General features: G+C 56.6%; 1 protein-coding gene and 1 long non-coding RNA gene across 5 annotated transcripts in view; one reads left to right on the plus strand and one right to left on the minus strand.

The window, feature by feature from the left end:
* The first annotated feature begins 3747 nt into the window (after positions 1-3747).
* The window catches only part of RGS12 (regulator of G protein signaling 12), a 104728-nt gene continuing 89363 nt past the window's right edge, over positions 3748-19112 (plus strand). The window contains exons 1-2 of one of the 4 annotated variants that reach the window (XM_045075116.1): positions 3763-3812; positions 17047-17187. The gene's annotated coding sequence lies outside the window, so the exon portion shown is untranslated. Of the gene's footprint in view, positions 3813-17046; positions 17188-19112 lie in introns of all 4 variants that reach the window. The other 3 variants (XM_045075107.1, XM_045075119.1, XM_045075113.1) reach the window with 3 other exon arrangements.
* On the minus strand, positions 10478-12792 carry LOC123390703. The gene is made up of 3 exons (XR_006605266.1): positions 12579-12792; positions 12113-12312; positions 10478-11242 (listed from the first exon to the last, which is right to left on the minus strand). It is a non-coding gene; the product is annotated as an uncharacterized LOC123390703 (long non-coding RNA).

Consider the following 19112-nt stretch of genomic DNA (forward strand, 5'->3'; position numbering starts at 1 on the left):
GCAACGCTGAATACAGCTGGTGCACTGACCTCGGTTTCATGGTGGCCAGTGAGCCAGAGGAGACAGTGAGGGGGGACAGTGAAGGGGACAGTCAGGGGACAATGAGAGGGGACAGTGAGGGGGCAGCAAGGGGGACAGTGAGGGGACAGGGGGGACAGTGAGGTGAGCAGTGAGGGGGGACAGTGAGGGGTCAGTGGGAGCAGGCAGTGAGAGGTGTCATAGAGTAGGTGAGGTGGATGAGGTCACCGTCCCACTGAACTTCTCCTGGCTTGGACACTGTGACCCTGGGGGCTGCATCCTCTCCTGTGGGCCTGCATCCCAGGGGACAGAGAGGAGGGTGAACAGGGCATGGACCGGCTGGGTCAGGAGCACTGCCATGTGGCCTGACTCCCTCTAGCACTTCCCCAGCACCTCCCATGTGGTGGCTATAGAAAGTGGCTCATGCAGCAACCGGGTCCCGGGGGGACCACAGGTCACACAGTGGCCCTTCTGAGTGTGGCTTTGCCTCTGATGGAGGCAGGGAGTCAGGACCTTCCAGCCCTGGAATCCCTGAACCCACAGGGCAGTGGGTGGCCAGGGTGTCCCACTAGCTGCGGGGCAGGGTGTCTGCCCAATGTTCCGTTTAGGGGCTAGGGGACGACGGTGGGGTCGGCGACCTGGCTGCCTGCAATCCGGACTGGGCCCCTCTGCACAGGGTGATCTGCACATCTGCAGTGGGGACTGTAGGTCAGCCAGCCTAGATCACGGGGCACCCAGATTTGTGGCCACATCTTTTCTTTGTGTGTCTGCCGGGGTGTGGCTGCTGCTGGGCAGGCGCAGCTGTCCCAGAATCAGGCTGTGGAGGCTGCGACCGCAGAGGCTGGGACCACAGAGGCTGGGACCGCAGAGGCTGGGAGCCAGACCCCGAGGGTGAGGGCTGCTCAGAGCAGAGCCCTAGGCCCAGCAGGACCAGAGTGAGGAGCAATGGCCCTGTTCTTGCCCACCACCGGATGGGCAGAAGGAACCTGACTTAATTGAGAAGACATATCTGCTCACGCTCGGACTCAGTTTCCCCTTTGACCTCCCTGCTCAGTCTGACACACGGCACATGTCTGTCTCACACAACTTTTCCTGATCACTCTGCAGGGGTAGGCAGGCATGCTGCCTACCCCAGAAGCAGCCCCTCAGCACCACCCCTGCTGGAAGAGCATCCACTCTCCTCCCCATGTGCTGCCTCCTGGACATCCCCGGCTCACCACCCCACACACGGCTGCCTCCTTTCCCATCTAAGCCCGCCACATGCGTGGGCGCTGCGCAAGGGTGGAGAAGCAAGCCGAAGACAAGAGAGAGGCTACAGCTCCTCTCAGAGCGGCTCTCTGCTCCTCTGACCTGTGCCCAGGGCCTGGAGGCTGTGCTGCCCCTGCCTCCAGAAGGTTCCCTCTGTGGACTCAGAAGGAAAAGCTGCCAAAAAGGAAAACTTGAAGGGGGTAGCATGGAGTGGGGAGAGAAGTATTTCTTCTTTTTTTTTTTTTTTTTAAAGATTTTATTTATTTATCAGAGAGAGAGAGAGCACAGGCAGACAGAATGGCAGACAGAGGCAGAGTGAGAAGCAGGCTCCCTGCTGAGCAAGGAGCCCGATGTGGGACTCAATTCCAGGACGCTGGGATCATGACCTGAGCCGAAGGCAGCTGCTTAACCAACTGAGCCACCCAGGCGTCCCATGTATTTCTGAAGCCAAACAAAGCAGGTGATCCGTTCTGAAAAGGAAGAGGACAGGAGGGTGGCAGGCAGTGAGGGTCAGGTTTGAAGGAAAAGAAGGCCTGAGAGGAGGGAGGAGTCGAGGGCAAGCAGGAAGGAGCAGTCCGCCCAGTCCCCCCAAAGCAGGCTGCTGAGACAGGCCAGGCAGGCAGACTTTCAGGAGGCAGGAGGAACACATGATCATCTCCAAAGGGGCTGTGGCCTCCGATGGGGCAGGACGCTTCTCCCCTGCTCTCCAGCCCCTGGCCCTTGGACTGCAGGGGGGGGCTTGGGTGCTTGTCTCAATCCTTCTGGATTGCTATAACTAAAATACTAGACTGGGCGGGAGTGCTTATCAACAACAGAGTTCTGGAGGCTGGAAGTCCATGGTCAAGGCATCAGCAGCTTCCATGTCTGGTGAGAGCTTCCTGATTCATGGACATGTTGGAAGGACAAGGGGGCTCCCTGGGGTGTCTTCTATGGGGCACTAATCCCATGCATGAGGGCTCTACCCTTATGACCTGATCATGTCCCTAGGGCCCCACCTGCTAACACCCTCGCACTGTACCCTGGAAATCCACACATTGAGGGGTCAGGCCTCAATGTGTGGATTTCCAGGGTACACATTCAGTCCGTAGCAGTGTTGTGGGGATGATCGGCCCCCAGGGTGCCCAGAGCCTTGGGGCTCTCTGGGACCCATCCCCCCCCCCCCATGGCTCCCAGCATCACCTGTGTGAGGCTCACAGTGTAGTCCACTCTCCAGGTGTTTCATCTGCCCTGAGGGGAAGATGCACATGCCCCAGGGGAAGGATCACCCTTGCTATCCTCCCGGAGCACTGGAAGGAATAGGAAACCTAACTTCGTTCTTTGTTTTTTCCATTCAGGTGGGGGTAGCTGGCCGCGTGATGCTGGTGTATCTGTCATGATGAGTTAAAGCCCAAGGGGCTCCAGCCACGTTTGGGAGCTGGCTGTGTCAGGAGTCTTGGACTTGATTTATTTCTAGGCTTAGATAGTAGAGCAAATGCTCAGGGGACAGTTTCCCCAAACTCTTCTAGCTGGTCGCTGTGACTCCAGGTAAAGTAATTTCCAAAGATACAGTGATTGTTGAGGAGGCAGGGGGAGAGCTAACCCCGGAGGGTCTCCGTGGGTCCCCCACAGGAGGGGAGGGGACCTCCAGGACAGCAGGGAGAAACTGCCTGGCTGTCACACCTGTTGGGAGGACTAGGGGCTGATCGTGCTCCGCAGGGGACACCATACTTCCCATCTGCTCTCCTCCCTTAAAAATAAAAGGATTCCGGTGGATTACGGTCTAGATGTGTATCAAGGTCTTCCGAGGGTGTGGGATCCCTGGTGCTGGGCGGCCAGGGCAGGGGCGCGGCGGAAGTGCCCGCTCAGCTTCTGTGGGACCCGGGGCCGGGAGACGGGAGGGGGACACGGGGGCGCAGGAACGGACCGGGTCTACGGGGGACCCGGGTGTGAGGTGGTGTCGAGAGGGACTCGAGGCGGGAGCGCAGGACGGCCCGAAGGGACGGAAGGGGACCCAGGCACCGGTGTGAAGGGACCGGGGCCGGGAGAAAGGAGAGGACCCGAGCCGGGGATCTGGAAAGATTCCACCGCGGGGACTAGCCACCACCTCAGCTCCGGCAGCGGAAGTCCCGTCCAGGGAATGGAAGTGGGGGCCGGGCCCCGCCCCCCGCCCCTCCTCGCCCCTCCCCTCCCCTCCCCTCCAGGTCCGCCTCTCTGGCCCCGCCCCTGGCTGAGGCCTCGCCCCTTATTCTCTCCGTTCTCTTCCCCTGGAAGCCCAGCTGTGCGCCCACTTTCTCGCCCCTGTAGGCGGTGCCCCCGTAGGCCCGCCCCACCCCCGGCGGCTCCGCCCGGCCACTGGGGCTCCGCCACAAACCGAGGACTCCCGCTCTATTCCCGAGACCCGCCCACGCTTCTAGAGACCACGCCTTCTCTCCACCCCGCAGGTCCCGCCCTCAGGAGGCCCCTCCCTGTAGGCCCCGCCCCCTAGCCCCGCCCCCCGGGCGGGCGGTGGCGGCTGAGCGACCGTTGCGCGCGGGCGGAGCGGATCGCGCCCGCGGAGCGAGCGGCCGGTAGGTTGCGGGCCGGGCGCAGGGCCGCCCCGCCTCCGTTTCTTTCTTCTCTGGGCGCGCGCTCGCGCCCTTCGCGGCCCGGCCGCCAGCCCCGCCCCCGCCCAGCGCGGCGGAGGGGGCCCGGGGGCGTCCGGCCGGCGTCCGGCTTGTTTGGGCCCCTCAACCCCGCGCCCCCGGGCGGCCGGGCCGCCGGCCGCTCTCCTTTTGTTCCCGGGCCTCCGCCGGGACTCGTCGTGGGCTCGGCGCGCGCGGACCCCGCCCGGAGCCTGGGTTGTGGGGTCGCCGAGGGGCCCGTCGCTCCTTGGCTGGACCCGAGGGCCCGGGCCGGGGGGCGCGGGGCGGCGGCCGACGGGCCGGGGGTTCGGGCCTCTGTCCCCGCCGCTTTCGCCCCGTCCTGGGCTGGAGCCGGGGCGCCGCGGGGCCCGAGTCCGCGCGGGGTCTCGAGTTTCCTGGCCGTCCCGGCCGGCGGCCGCATTGTTTGGGCAGAGCTGCCTCCGGAGATCCCGACTCCGGTGGTTAATTGAAGCAGCGTCGGGGCCGCCGCCCTGCGGGTTCCCCTGGCCTGGCTGTGCTGCCAGCTTGGGGGTCCTGGCGTAGACAGAGCGGCTCAGAGCTGTGGGGCGTAGAGAGAGCCCCAGAGTTGTGGGGTGTAGACAGAGCGGCTGGGATCTGTGGGGCCTAATAAGACAGAGCCCCAGAGTTGTGAGGTGTATCCAGAGCGGCTCCGAGCTGTGGGGCGTGGGCAGAGCGACTCCCAAGTTGTGGGGTGTGGACAGAGCCGCAGAGTTGGGGGTAGAGAGAGCTACCCAGAGTTGTGGAGTATAGACAGAGCGACCCAGAGTTGTAGGGTGTAGGCAGCAGCGCCAGAGTTGTGGAGTGTAGACAGAGTGGCCCAGAATTGTGGTGTATAGACAGCAGCGCCAGAGTTGTGAGTAGACAGAGTGGCCCAGAGTCATGGAGTGTAGGCAGAGCCCCAGAATTGTAGGGTATAGACAGAGTGGACCAGAATTGTAGAGTGTAGACAGCTGTGCTGGAGTTGTGGAGTGTAGACAGAGCCCCAGAATTGTGGGATATAGACAGAGTGGCCCAGAATTGTGGGGTGTAAGTAGCGAGCAGCCCTGGAGTCATGGGGTATAGACTGAGGTCCCCCGTGTGCCCTGCCTGGCCATGCTCCGGGATAAGCCCTTGGGCAGGTGGCTACCTGCTCTGTTGCTCATGGTGGATGGGAGTGGGAATGGTGCCCACCCATGGGCCCCTCAGGATTCTCAGGGGTGTGTCTGAGGCCCTGGGAGCAGGCAGTGTCGGTGATTCTGTAGTCGCAATGGGGCCAGTGTGAGGCCGGGCGTCCTGTAGGAGTGTGTGCTCCAGAGAGGAGGGGCGCGGTGGGGGGGGGGTAACACCCCCCACCCCAGGCTGGGGTGAGGCATGGGGAGTGGTCCTGGAGTCTGGAACATGAGGTCTGGGACCACTGGGATGGATGGGGCAGAGGAGGCCACGGTGACTGGAGGGAAGCCCATGGACTTGGGCTGGACGTGGGGAGTGACCGTAGTGGCAGTGTTATGGGGTGGGTCGCGGTGAGAAGGGAGGCACTGAGCTGGCCTGCGTGGCAGAGAGGAAGGCGGCTGTGGGCTGGTGGCCCTGGGGTCAAGGGCAGGCCTCCTTCTCCCCTCTTGCCAGAATAAGGGTGGGGGCCAGTGGCCAGGCAAAGGAGGAATGGAGGAGCTGTGGGAGAGGCTACGGGACACAAGGGACCGAAGTGCTGCCTGCTTCCCCAGGAGGTTCTGACGAAGGTGGCCTTGAGCTGGCTTTCTGGTGACCATCTTCAGTCGTCTGTCTGTGCCCGAAGCAGGCCAAGCTGAACAGTCAGGATGCAGGAAAAGCAGTGCCGGTGGACGGGGGTGGTTCACACTCTGGGGGCGGGTGGGTGCAGAAGGGAGTGGAGTGTAGACAGACCTGTCTTGTACGTGTCACAGCTCATGGTTTTCTTGCCTTGGGTGGGATGCCCAGAAATGTTTTACTTTCTAATTGGCACTTGAGTTTCCCATGGCTGCTGTGACAAGCGACCACACAGTTAGCGATGGAAGCTGCTGGAGGGCAGAAGTCCAACAGGGGTGTCGGGGCTGAGACCGTTCAGCTTCCTGGAGGCTGTCCTCTGTCCTTGCTCCCCTGCCCCCGTCTCCCAGCTCCCTCCCTCTGCCTCCTTCCCGAGAGGACCCCCATGATGGCGCTCAGACCTGGGGTCCTCTCTCATCACAGGACCCGGAATGTAATCACAACTCCAAGTCCCTGGGTCCTCTCAGGTGACATTCACGGTCTGGGGAGCTAGGACCCGAGTCCTAAGGGACCATTCTAGCCTCCCACCATGCTCCTGACTTCAGTTCTGGGAGGACTGGGTCTTCCCTCTCCTTGCTGAGGAGCGGCCATCTCCCGTACCTTTCTCGGTGGCCTGGGGAAGAAGATAAGCCCTGCTCAGGGTTCAAGGCTGCTAGAGGACTTGCTTTTACCTTTTGGGAGGTGATGGTCCCCTACTCCCTTCCCCATCTGATAAAAACTAGTTTCTCTTGAGAAGTGCACCCTATACGCACGCACACGTGATTTTATCGTAGACACGAGTTTTCCCATGATCGTCCCCATGTCCCCACATCCAGCCCAAGTTCTCAGGTTCGCCAGGTTGATTCGGACTTGTGCTCCAGGCAGAGCTCTTGAGTCTAAACCTTCCCAAAGAAGACGTGTAGTTTGTCCTTTCTGCTCTCGTTCCATCTCCCGCCCAGTGGCTTTGCTGTCCCCAACCATGCAGTTGTGGTGATCCCCAAGGTAAATCCTTTCCCATCTTTTTTCTTGTTTACACAGTCATTTATAGGTGGACACGCCCACACAGCACATTCCCCCCAGTCCAACACACGGACACCCAACACTGCTGCTATCCTGCCCAGCCCTGTCACCCACCTATGGAAGGACTCTTGCCTTACACCCAGCACGCGTCCCTCCACACCCCTATTATGGCCATGCTTCTTGTTCTTCTCCCGGAGTCCTGCGTCCTGCCCCAGTCTGTTCCTGTCCTGGGGGGCCCATGGCTGGCTACTGCATAAGGTTCCCTGGACTGCTCTCCCTCTGTATTGGTCCCTGCACTCTGGACCCCTCTCTCCTCTGCCTATGCTCGATGCTTGTTTTGGTGAAGGACAGTCTCTGGATGACTATCATGTAGATACTGCTTTTTTAAAAAAGATGTTATTTATTGAAGGGGGCAGGGCAGAGGCAGAGAGAATCACAAGTAGGCTCCCAGCAGAGCACGGAGTCTGACACAGGGCTCAAGCCCGTGACCCTGTAGACTGTAGCTTGAGCCAAAACCAAGAGTCAGATACTTCACTGACTGAGCCACCCAGGCACCCCAGTGTAGATCTTCCTTTTGTCTTTATTTTGAAAATATCTTTGCTCCTCAGTTACTTTTAGTTTAGCTGGATATAGACTATTGAAATACTGAAAAGTATTTCCTCAGGATCTTGAAACTGTTGCTTCACTGCCTTTGGTTTCTAGCACAGGTGCCATTCGGAGTTCAGTTCTCTGTCTGTGGTGTGGCCCCAGGGAGCTTGTAGGCATGTCCCTCGTGCCCCTGTGCTCTGAAGTAGCCTGTGACAGTGCTTGCTGTCGTCGCTGTGCCGGGGACATGCTGGGACCCTGTTACTCCTGAGAGAATTCCTTTCTGTCTTGTGTTCTCTTTCTGGAACTCCCTTTATTTGGAGTTTGGATCTCCTGGCTGAACTACTGATCCCTGAGTCTTGTTGGTCTCAGACAGATGTTTGCTGGACTCTTGGGAGATGCCTGTGCATGTCTTCCAGCTCTTCCTTTAGTTGTTTCATTTCTGTTATCCTTTTAGGTTTTCAAGCATTCTTTTTTGATTTTCCTTTTTGAAAAAGATTTATTTATTTGAGAGAGCGTGTGTGGGAAGAGGAGGCAGAGGGAGAGGGAGAGAGAGTCTTAAGCAGACTCTGCGCTGAGCAGGGAGCCTGACGTGGGGCTTGATCGCATGGCACTGAGATCACTCATTACCTGAGCCCGAACCAAGACTTGGACGCTTAACTGACTGCATCACCCAGGTGCCCCCCAATTCCCTTTTCTTTCTTAAAAAATATAATCTTGTTCTTCATTTAGAGATGCAAGATCTTATTTTTTAAAAGATAACAAACAACTTTGAATTGTTATTCTGTTTTCTTATTTTTCTCCCTGTATTTTTCACGAGACTATATCCTCCATGAGACCAGGTTTTCTTCCCTCAATATTATACATGGCTAATTTCAAACACCTGAAATTATGCCTGGCACCTAGAAGAAACACCATATAGCATTCACATCTTCCGTATTATTTCTGTTGTTTGGGTGGTAGGGATTTGGGTTGTTCTAACAGTTCCTGAGAAAGGTTTTCTCAAATCTCCAACAGCTTGGATTTGTCTCTTTCTACCTTTACTTCTTTCTGGTTTGATTCACGTGTTCGAATCTCTGTTATTAAGTTCGCACATTGGTGATGGTGATGCTGCTGATGAATAGGGCTTTGGTCTTGATGTCTGATGTTTGTTTTTTTAAAGAAGAGGGTTGGTGCCAATGGGGAGAGAGAATCTCAAGCAGTCTCCATGCTCAGCATGAGCCCATTCTCAGCACACTGACATTGTGACCTGAGCTGAAATCAAGAGTCAGATGCTTAACCGACTGAGCCCCCAGGTGCCTTTGAAGTCCCATACTGAGAGCGCTTACAGCTCTCTCCCATTTACAGTTTCCCTGGCCTGGCTCTTCGGTCCTTTACGCTCAGCCTGTGTGTGTTCTTACGATGTTCAGAGTCAGCGTCTTATAAAGCATATGCTTGAGTCCTGCCCATTGATCCAGTCTGAGAGGTTCTGCTTGTGATGTGAATGTTTTGTTCATTTACAGTTTTTAGTTTTTAACTAGCCTTCACGTTGAAGACTTTATAATTAACTAATAACAAACACACATTTTTCCAAAGCAGTTTGGAGGTGGGCCATAAATAATATTTGGAATACTTTTATTTTTTTTAAGATTTTAAATTTATCTGTTTGAGAGAGAGAGGGAGCGAGAGAACAGCAGCAGGGAGGAACAAAGAGAGAGGGAGACGCAGACTCCATGGAGCAGGGAGCCTGAGGTGGGGCTCAATCTCAGGACCCCAGGATTTTGACCCGAGCCAAAGGCAGACGTGTCACCGGCTGAGCCCCCCAGATGTCCCTACAGAGCACAGCTTCATCAGGCTCCTACCCTTAGGCAGGCTATGCACTCCGTGACTCCTCTTAAGTGTAGTCCAGAGGAGCTGAACCCAGGAAATGTTTTCCCCAGGAAGTACTGGGGCAGGGTGAGGTGCCCAGACCACCCTGCTCACCAGAGCCCCGGGCCCCTAGCTGCCTGGAGTCCAGCCAGAAGCCAGGTCTGTGGGGTTAAGCATTTATGGGGCGGTTGGGTCCCTGGAGGAGATGGGGTCCCTGCCCCCCCCCTTGTTAGTTTCCTGTGGCTCTTATCACAAAGCACCACAGACAGGGGGCGCTTAAAGTAGCAGGAATTTATTCTCTTGCGGTTCTGAAGGCCAGGAGGCCAAGTCCTAGTGTGAGCAGGGCTGGGCTCCCTCCGAGACTCTTGGGAAGGGTCTGTCCTACCTCTTCCAGCTTCTGAGGCTACTGGCAGCTGGGATGTGGCCGTCCCGCCCCGTCCCTGCCTCCAGGTTCTGGGGACCCATCCCCTACTTGTGCTGGATCTTCCCTCTGCCTTCCTCTCCTAGGGATGCTTGGGGTGGCATCTGGGGCCCACTCAGACATCAGGATCATCTTGTGTCACAGAAGCCTTCCTTTAAGCCTATCTGCAAAGACCTGTTTCCAAAGGAGTTCCCATTGGGTTCTACAGATTAGGGCCTCATGTCCTTGGGGCAACCGTGTAGCCCACGACACACGCCCTGCCTGGACCCAGGAGGTGAGGAGCCATGTGGGGTCACCGGAACTTAGGGCCTCCTGCCCATGTGACTGCCTCTGGCCCTCGCCCCTCCCGTGGCTTCCATGCGGGGGCTGCCCTCGGCCTCCCCAGGGGCAGGACTGACGTGGCTTGTCCCTCTCACATTCCCCGCCGAAGTGGGCTGGTGACTTGGTGTGTCTGCAGACTCCCTTATCTCCCTGGGAGTAACGGAGAAGGACGCAGAGAGCAGAAAGATTTCCTGCAGCCCTAATGGAAGAAGCAGACAAGGACAGTACAACGTTCTCTGCCTGCTCCCCTTGAACCCTGTAGGGAATGACCAGATTTGTCCGTGGGTGGAAGAATGCCCCATGCGAGGCCTGCAATAAGGTCCTTTGTTCTGTTTTTCTAGGTGTCCGGGAGTTGGGGGGAGGCAGGGAGGCGTGGGGGGTCAGGCAGGGCTTGGCCTGTCCCCTCTTGTCCTGGGGCTGTCCCTGTCCACATCGCCGAGGGAGGCTGGGGGGACATTGGGGGCGGTGAGGGTAATGGGATCCAGCCAGGCCCTAGTGAGGAGGAGCTGAGGGATACTGAGTCAGGGGCCGTGGGCACTGCGGCTTTCTCTGTCCCTTCAGTTAGATTTATCAGACATAAGGTACTGCACAGTGTTCGGGACATGCCTAGACTCACACTTACCCGTCTTTGATCTGAAATTCAAAATGTAACCAGGTGTCCTGTTTATTTGCTACACCCACCAGCTCGTTGAACTGCCACAGAAATACCAAGCAGAGCTAAGAAGGGAAATTCAAATAATGGGGGGCGGGGGGGGGGAATGGAGACGGCTTTGCTTCCAGTATACCAAGACTCTTGTGCTAGAATTTGTTTCTGGAATCAGAAAGAGCAGTGCAGTTCCATCAGCTGCAGAGGAAGCCGCAAGCTGGGGGCTGGAGGGGGTCGATCCTGGCTGTGGGGGCTGGGTGGCAGTGAGCTGCGGCTTCAGGCCCTTGTCTGAGCTCCTTGTGGAAGGTGTGGTGCCGAGCCTGAGCTGACAGCAGGCGGCAGACATGGCCAGAGTGTGGGGTCCCCTGGTCTGCAGGGTGGTCAGGGGGATTGGTGGGGATTGGAGGAGTTCGTGGGCTTCAAGCTGAGCCGAGAAGCTGTGAAGGGATAGGGAGAGGGCACATTGGGGGAAGAGTGATTTCTCGAAAGGGGTCAAGGCTGTGTGCCCTCCCGTGTGTCCCCCTGTCCTTCTGTGGGCGGTGGCGTTGGTTTGATGAGCTGTGCTTTCCCCCGGGAGCCATCGCCAGTCACTGTTCATCTGTTTCTCGGGAGCTGCTGTTGAAGCCACTCCACAGCCTTCAAGGGAATGAGCGACCACACAGATGATGCAGGAGCCGTGGGAAGTCATGGGGTGGTGAGGCCAGGCCTGCCTCGGGGTGGGGGGATGCGGAGGTTGGGGCTGGCCTCGGCAGTCAGGTATCCTTGTTCAGCCCAGCCCTGTGGAGAGTAACACAGAATTATAGAAGGGAGCCCGTGGGTCAGGCCGGTGGCCGGGGCCCTGCGTGTGCATGGGGAATTCAGGTTGTAGGTGTGGTTGCTGGGTCACAGCAGGCATGTCTTTGTGTCTCCCGAGGCTGCAGGTGCTTTGTCCCAGCCTCTGTGTGTGGTGTGAGCCCCGCTGATATTCGAGAATGAGATTTCTTAATCATCGGAGGTCTTGGGATTTTTATGTATTTCTTTGAGATGAGAGAGCAAACATTTGCTTCTCTTAATTGGTTAGCCTACACATTTGGTTCCATGTCAACTTCACATCCCAGATGATTCGAATCACTCAGAAAGATGCGTGAATATTTTTTGAACCTGTGAAACGGGCCTTTGTAATTTAAATGATAGTCTTTGTGCTAGTTCTTGTCCTTCCTGTGCCAGGGAAGGGGCAAAGGCTGGGGGAGAGGGGTGTCGGAGCTGGGCCTCAGTCTGTAGGGGGACTCCAGGAGCAGGAGGAATGGACCCATGCTGCTGGGTGCTGTCCTGTTCCCACAGGCCCTTGTGTCTGGAGGGCCTTGGGCACTCGCTTGGCCACTTGCTGGCGCCACAGGTTTCCCTCTGCTGCTGAGCTGTGACTGGGGCTGGGGAGGCGGGGAAACCAAGGGGAGGCCAGGAAGAGACCGAGGGGCTGTGGGCCCAGGGCTATGAAAATGCACAGGTGTCCTGTTCTGAAGGAGGAAGCTGGGTAAGTGTAGGGCTCGTGTTTCAAGCTTTCTTTGTGCTAAGGATGACATGAGCATGACTATTTCTTCAACTGCGTAGTAGAATTTTCAGAATTTCATTTCCTTTCCACATTAGACTGGGGGTAGTTATTGTACATACGTTTTTCTGATGGGTTTGCCAGTCTTGAGTCTCTTCTCTCTTTTACTTCTTTCTTTCTCCTCTTTGCTCATTGCTTCTCATTGCTGTCGTTACTGGTTCCAGGAGCCACTTTACTATTGGAGTGCATACTTGGCTCCCCTGCTAATCGCAGCTGCTCAGCGAGGGGCTGGCTCTTCCTGGCTCAGCCTGGAGCCCGGAGCCTAGAGCCCAGCCAGCAGGGCAGACAGGGATGCACACCGTTAGTTCTGAGCCCGATGTGAGCCCCTCGTGGCTTGATCTCTTGGTTTTTTTGGACTCAGAAGTGTTAAACCTCAAGAACTGGCATTAAAAAAAGCCCGACGCAGCCCGACGCAAAACCTCTGTGTAATCACAAAATGCTGGGACATTGTATATATTGTGCTCTTCTGTTCAGCCTTGTAAATTATTCCGACAACCATGCATGCAAATGATTTCATTGGCTACTGACCTGCTTCCTCAGCTTAGATTAGTGGCGAATTTGGGAGATGAAGCTACCTGGGGATTGAGCTAGACTCTTCAAGAACCAGGTAAATAATTTTGGTAGGAGGAGAACCTCACGGGAGGTCAGCTCCTCTCGTGCTGATGAGCCCAGACTGGGATCAGTCGGCTGAGTCTGCGTTCAGTCATGACCGTGACCATGGGCAGCGTGCCTGGGCCTCGTGTTCTCCGTTGGGTAGTGGGATGGTCATGGTTAGCTGTGAGGTCACAGTGCTTACATAGTCACCCAGTGCGGTCACTGTCCTTGGCTGGTTTGCTCCGTTCCGTAGTCTGTTTATCTCAGGTGTGTGTAGACGGATTTCCTGAATTGCCTCATCACAGATTAGTTGAGGGGAACCTGTGAGAAAGCTAATCTCGCATTGCTGCCTAGAAATAAATTTAGCGCCGTTTTGTCTGTGTTTATAGCAGCCAGGCTAAGGAGGGTAGGTCTGCTTCCAGGCTCGCTTACATGCTGGCCGTAGTCTCCGAAGACCTCACGTGGCTGCTGGCAGGCCTCCTGACCTTGCTGTTGGCCAGAGACATTGTTGCCATTAGGCTGCTGGCCGCTGACTTCCCTCGCAGTGAGGGAGGGAGATGGCGAGGACAAAAGCTGGACTCTCTAGTCATCTTGGAAGTGGCTTCTCATTGCTTCTACCCTGGTTATTAGAAGTGAGGCACTAGGTCCAGCCTGGGCCCCGCGGGTAGGGGGCTGCCAAGGGTGGGACACTAGGAGCGCATCACTGAGTAACAGTGTAAGTATAAATACGGGTCAGTCTGCTCTAGCACTGTCCAGCCCCTGGCCCCAGTGCATCGTGGCCCTCCCAGTGCACAACACTCCCCCAGAGAGCCTCCCCCCACCGCGTCAGCTCGGTGCAGAAGTCCCATGGTGTCAGTCAGCGCTGGGCATGCATGAGCCTCCCACACGTGGTTCCTTGATGCAGCCCGTGGAGTGCACTTCCTCGCATCCTGGACTCTAGAGGCCGGCTCCCAGACCCTCCCCCACACCAGGGCGCACTGTCGGCACAGACTGAGGCTAGCCACCGTGGCCACTCCCGCTCAGGACAAGGGGAGGGGGCGCATAGGGCTTGGCGGGTGTTGAAAATGCCTTAGTCAGGTGCCAGGGTCTGGGGACAGCAGCTCTCACACTGACTTCTGGGTTCCTGAGCCCCGTCCTGAGTCACCATCCCTTGTCCTGGGAGACAGCTCATACTTTTTTTTTTTTTTTTTTAAAGATTTTATTTATTTATTTGACAGAGAGAGATCACAAGCAGGCAGAGAGGCAGGCAGCGAGAGAGGAGGAAGCAGGCTCCCTGCTGAGCAGAGAGTCCAATGCGGGGCTCGATCCCAGGACCCTGAGATCATGACCTGAGCCAAAGGCAGCAGCTTAACCCACTGTGCCACCCAGGCGCCCCGACAGCTCATACTTTTATGGGATGTGGGTCTTCACCTGCTTCCTGCCAATTGATAGTTTGGGATCTAGTGTCCACTTTCCATTATGTGCCTCTTCTGACGCTTTAGTCCCAGCTACCGACCCCCCGGCTAATAGAATTTTCTAGACCATCTGTGGGCCTTCTTTGAATCGCACTGGTGTTCACTCCCTTGGACGACGTTGAGATGAGCCCTCCTCCGTCTTGGGCCCCTGAAGGGTCAAGGGTGGTGGCCGTAAGCAGCCTTCTGGAGGCCCTGTTGCGAGGGTCTGTGAGGTTCATCCTTCATCTCTCAGAAGCCCTGTCTGTCACCCCAGTCCCATCCCTCACCCGGCAGCTTTCCCTGACCTCACATGCACTGTCACTTGGCCCGCACCGAGGTAGAAGGCAAGGCAAGAAGGTAGCATTTGGGGATATCAGGGCCTACGCGGACAGTGGGGATGGCGTGGAGAGGGGCAGGGGGAGGTGCTGGTGAGTGCCCCCAAGGAGAGGTGCCCAGACGTGCCAGAGGGGTGCAGCAGGGGCAGGGGACGTGACCCCGAATGGAGTCCTCATTTCGATATCCGTGCCCTTCTCCTGCGCTATTTTGCTTCCTGTCATATGGCTGGTTTTCCATCCACGGGCTCTGTCCTGCATTGCAAACATGTGATGCCATGTGCTCACCGTCGGGTGCCCGCCTTGCGGAGAGCTCTCTTTTGGTGGCTATTTCCTTTCTTCAGTGTAAGCAGGTGACCATCTGCTCTGGCACTTGAACCTCAGGACCACCCCTTTGGGTCTGTATCATGCCCCCGGGAGGGGCAGGTAGCTGAGCAGGGGACAGTGACTGTTCCTGCTGCCTGCTCGCACTCCAGCTGCCCACTGCCCTGCTTCCCTTGGTGTTGGGACTTAACTGGGTGGGAGGCTGGGTCTCTTGCCTGCTGACCTGGGCAGTGAGGCTGACAGCCCTTGCTGGAAGGAGCTGGGTTCAGGGGTTCGGGTAGAGGGGCATTGGGTTCTGGGAACAGGGAATGGTGCTGGGTCCTAGCTTCCCCTTAGGGAACCAAGACATGTGCCAGAGTGGGTTTCTGTCAGCTTTCTTTCTTCCTTTCCTTTCCTTTTGTTTTTAGTAGGCTCCACGTCCAGTGTGGAACCCAGTGCAGGGCTTGAACTCGTGATCCTGAGATCATGACCCGAGCTGAGATCAAGACTCAGATGCTTCACCGTCTGGGCCGCCCCAGCGCCCCCTGTGTGTAACCTGCTCTTTGCTTCCTTTCATCCCTTTACTCTTTTCTGAGCTGGTGTTGCTTATACTCTTGCTGATTGATGGGGGAGTGAACGGGGAGGGGATGGGGGGCGATGGCTTCTGCTCACCCCTGGCCCACCATGAGACTTGCTCTGTGGCCATGAGGACGCACTGCGCCCTCGCCAGCCCATTACACTTACGGCACGGTCTCCTGCACAGGAACCAGCGGGGTAGGGGGCAGACGCCATGGCGGCAGAGGACACACCATAGGGCACTGGGTCCCAAGGTTGCGTCCCCGCCGGGCCAGCAGTGGGGAGGGATGGATGTGGGTCTGCAGAGGGAAGTCCACCATTGTTTGTGTATGACAAAGAATTACATGTAAAATGCGTCACACACTTCAGTTAACTTTTATTTTTTTTTCTAATTACAAAAGTCATGTTTGTTCTTTTTCGAAATTTTAGATGCTATGAACAAAACATTAAATTCCAACACTTAGAGAAAGGGAAGACTGTGTCAGCCACATTTAATGGTTCAGCAGGTGCTTACTGAACACCTTCTTTTGCTCCAGGGGGCCAGAAGACGTGAGCACGGAGACCACCCACATAGCCACACCTCTCTCGTGTGTCAGGGAGGGGAGTGAGCAGAGGGACCTGGGCCTGTGATGGGCCCTGGGGATGGTGGGTGGTCTGAGAATGGGCGTTCCCTAGGGGAGGGTGCTGTGAGCTTGGTGCTGGTGACAAGGGGTGAGAGCCAGCACATTCTTGCCCCACGAGGGGTCCAGTGTGGCCCCCTGGGTCCTGTGGCTCCTCAGGTGGGTGGGAGGAGTGCCGGCAAGGATGGAAGCGAAAGCCTGGGCGGGCCCCCCTTCTCATGTGTGATTTCTCTGGACAAAACCTCAGCCAGGGGCGGAGTCTGGGTCTTAACCATACCCACGATCAAGGTCATCATGTGACCAAGGTCACAGGAATGGCTTGGCTGGTCCTCTAATGTCTGGTTCCACAGTCCAAGAGCCCTGACTGAAATAGTCTGCTGCACTCTGTTTTAGCTGCTACTGGGCGGCCAGAAGGCAGGCTCCTCTAGGAGAGGCTCGTCCATGGGACAGGATTCTCAGGATGGGTTCCTCCAGGATGAGATCCCCCAGCACAGGCTCCCCTGGGTGGGCCCTGTTGTCTCTGTTGTTCCCTCTTCCTAGAACAGCGCCTGCGCGGAGGAAATGCTCCTGGGTATTTAATGCACGCGGACAGACCTCAGCTCACTCTCTTGTGTTAGCAGAGGTGTTACAGTGCAGCTGGTATTTGGGGGAAGAGTGCAGGTGCCGCAGGTGCTGCCTGTCCAGCTGTCTTTTTAAAAGAATTTCCTTCTCTGGTCTCAAAGCCCAATAAGCCTTTCTTGGACAGCATGGGACATTTTCCTTTTCTGGTCTGTTTGGGGCTTCAGCCCGCCCCTGCAGGATGTCTGGGGGGTTGTTTATACATTGCTGGTGTTGACCGGATTCTCTGTGCTCAGGACAGCGCCACAGATCCCAGAGGGCTGTTCTGGGAGCATCGGCCACCGTACACCTGTCTGGCCGGCTGGTTCGGGTGAGTGCGGTCTGTGCTCAGCCCCACACCAGCCTAGAGCTTGCATCGTGGGTGAATAAAAAGAAACACAACCCGGGGAGTCAAACAAATGGTACACGTGGGGGACGGTTCCCATGTCTGGGGTATCTAGTTCATTCCGACGGTAGTCACTATGCGACAGACTCAGAGGTAGAGCGACTGCCTCCCTTCTGTGCCGCCCTTGTTCTCCAGTGACCTTGATGCTGATGGACTGAGGTTGGACACACTGCTTTGTATGGCCGCCGCTGACCTTTTGGAGCTGCAGGAAGCTTGAGGTCTTGGGGATGTGGATTAACGACATCGACATCGCTTCACTCCCCTCAAGTCATGGAGGTGCCAGCCACCCTTTGGGGGAGGGGAGCATGGGCAGGCTGGGGAGCACTGGGGGCATGGCCACTGGTATCCTGCTGGGAGCCCCCCACCCCCAGCTTTACCTGTCTGCTGCCTTCTCACTACTCTCATGCTTGTGCCCCAGCATGTAGGCGGGGAGCTGCAGAGCCTCCCAGGCCCGGCTCTGCTGTTTTCATGGCTTCTCGAGCAGATTCTGTCCCTTTATACTGGACCTGTCTCATCTCTCTAAAACTCTGATGGGACTTTTTTCACTTGCCCTGCTCAGCGTTTGGTGGGCTCTTTGTTTTAAAGGTTCTTGTTTTTCTGTAGCTCGGGGAAAGGGTCTGTTAATTTTTGGACCAACCTACCAACCAGGTTTTATTGAGCAAACATTATCACTAATGAATTCAGTTAATCTATTGCATACATTCCCCAACTCATCTGTCCATCCCTCACCCATCCATCCCTCATCTATCCCCCAGCCATCCATCCATCCATTCCCCATGATCCAATATCCCCCAGCCATCCCTCCATCTACCCCCTATCTATCCCCTAGCCACCCATCCCCCATCCATGCCCCCATCCATCCCCCAGCCATCCTCCTCTATCCCCCATCCATCCACCCATTCATCCCCACCCATCCCCCATCCATTCATCCATCCATTCCCATCTATCCCCCATCTATCCTTCATCCATTCATCCATCTCCCATCCATCCCCATCCATCCATCCAACCCCCATCCATCCATCCATCCATCCATCCATTCATCTATCCATCTATCCATCCATCCATCCATCTCCCATCCATCCCCCATCTATCCTTCATCCATTCATCCATCTCCCATCCACCCATTCATCCATCATCCATCCATCCATCCATCCATCCTCCACCCACCCTATCACTGGAGCTGTTACTGGGGCTGTGGTAACCTGTTGCTCCTGCAGAAGCTTGCAGACCACGCCCTGAGACTCGGCATGGCTGTGGTTTGGGGCTTGTAATGAAACTGCTGTGTTTCTGTCTGTGGGGCCTGAGCAAGTGGCCTATCAGCTGATCACAGGGATGGGGCTGGGGAGTGTTCCCTTCGCTCTGCTGACTGCAGGACCGCTCTGCTCTTTCTTCCAGTTTCTTTCTCTCGGTCCCCCTTTTCCACTTTTTTCTAACATCAAACTAGGCCCAAACTAGACATCCCACCAAATGCTGAAGCCTGGCTTTGGTCTCAGCCACCTCCAGGGTCCTCTGAAGAGAATGTTGTGTTTTCCGTATGATGTACAATTTAAGTCGTATGACCCAAATCTACCCTACAAATTTGGGGAGCCCTTTCTGGCTGCCTTCTGTAGGTGATGTAGTGACAGATGAGCGGAGAAACTCGTCCCTGAATTACCCACGTGTTTTCTTCCCCTCCACTCCCACTTTTCCCCTTGGCAGCTCTGGGTTGACCCTCCTGGTGGCTGAGGGCTTCTGCGCCCGTTTCCATATCCCAGGCCATCTGCTTCAGGGGCCGTCCTGTGTGGTCTGTGGCTTTGTGGACTCTGTTCACGTGACTGGTCCTTGTTTATGACAGCCTTTTCTTGGGGCCACCTCTTTGTGAATGTCTGCACGTCCTGGTTAGGACCTGGGGAGTCTCTCTGGGAGCCCCTGCTTGTGGTGGCTCCTGCCCGTGTGTCTGGGGAGGCCACGGGGCTGTCACTGAGAGAGAGGCAGCTTTGGGGAAGAGTTTGTTTAGACTGTTGAGTTTTAGGTGCCCCTGAACTTCAGGAGAGTATGGGTGGGGGATCACCATGTGGGAGACCCCCGCCTTGAGGAGTCTGATTGCTTGGGGCAGAGGGGAAAGAGCTTGGGGCCCCCATGCTTGGGGCAAGCCCAGGAGGTTTGGTGTGTGGAGTTTGCTGAGAAGTCAGGGAATGAAGGGTGAAAAGTGTCTGTGGATG

Source organism: Mustela putorius, unplaced genomic scaffold (assembly GCF_011764305.1).
Source record: "Mustela putorius furo isolate JIRA1106 unplaced genomic scaffold, ASM1176430v1.1 tig00000083_pilon_pilon_pilon, whole genome shotgun sequence".
In the NCBI taxonomy this organism is placed as follows: Eukaryota; Metazoa; Chordata; class Mammalia; order Carnivora; family Mustelidae; genus Mustela; species Mustela putorius.